This window comes from Sinocyclocheilus anshuiensis, unplaced genomic scaffold (genome assembly GCF_001515605.1).
Source record: "Sinocyclocheilus anshuiensis isolate Anshui unplaced genomic scaffold, SAMN03320099.WGS_v1.1 scaffold546, whole genome shotgun sequence".
Taxonomy (NCBI): domain Eukaryota; kingdom Metazoa; phylum Chordata; class Actinopteri; order Cypriniformes; family Cyprinidae; genus Sinocyclocheilus; species Sinocyclocheilus anshuiensis.
The window spans coordinates 19,489-19,812 of NW_015542451.1; the positions used below are offsets into that span (position 1 = coordinate 19,489).

Genomic DNA, 324 nt, shown 5'->3' on the forward strand with positions numbered 1-324 from the left:
TGCTCTTCTTAAATGGGAAATACGTTTACATGATGAAATTCATCCAGTGGTCCATTGCATATCCAGACAAAATAAATTAAATAAAATTATATATATATGTGTGTGTGTGATTTGTACTCATTTTAAAAATTTTCTAGCTCAATCATTTTTTATAATAAATTATATTAATTATAATTATTCATTCGGTTCGGTTCTCAGTTCGCTGTACTAAGAGAATAAGAAAAACAATATTTATTGCTCATGTTAACTCTTGAATTTGTATTAATAAATAATAATATATATATATATATATATATTTTTTTTTTTTGTTTTATTTTCAGAGTT

The 324-nt window shown here is 21.9% G+C and overlaps 1 protein-coding gene across 2 annotated transcripts in view; it reads right to left on the minus strand.

Moving 5' to 3' along the window:
* The window catches only part of LOC107693639 (serine/threonine-protein kinase SBK1-like), a 12,690-nt gene that overhangs the window by 10,971 nt on the left and 1,395 nt on the right, over positions 1-324 (minus strand). The gene's annotated exons all lie outside the window — the stretch shown is intronic.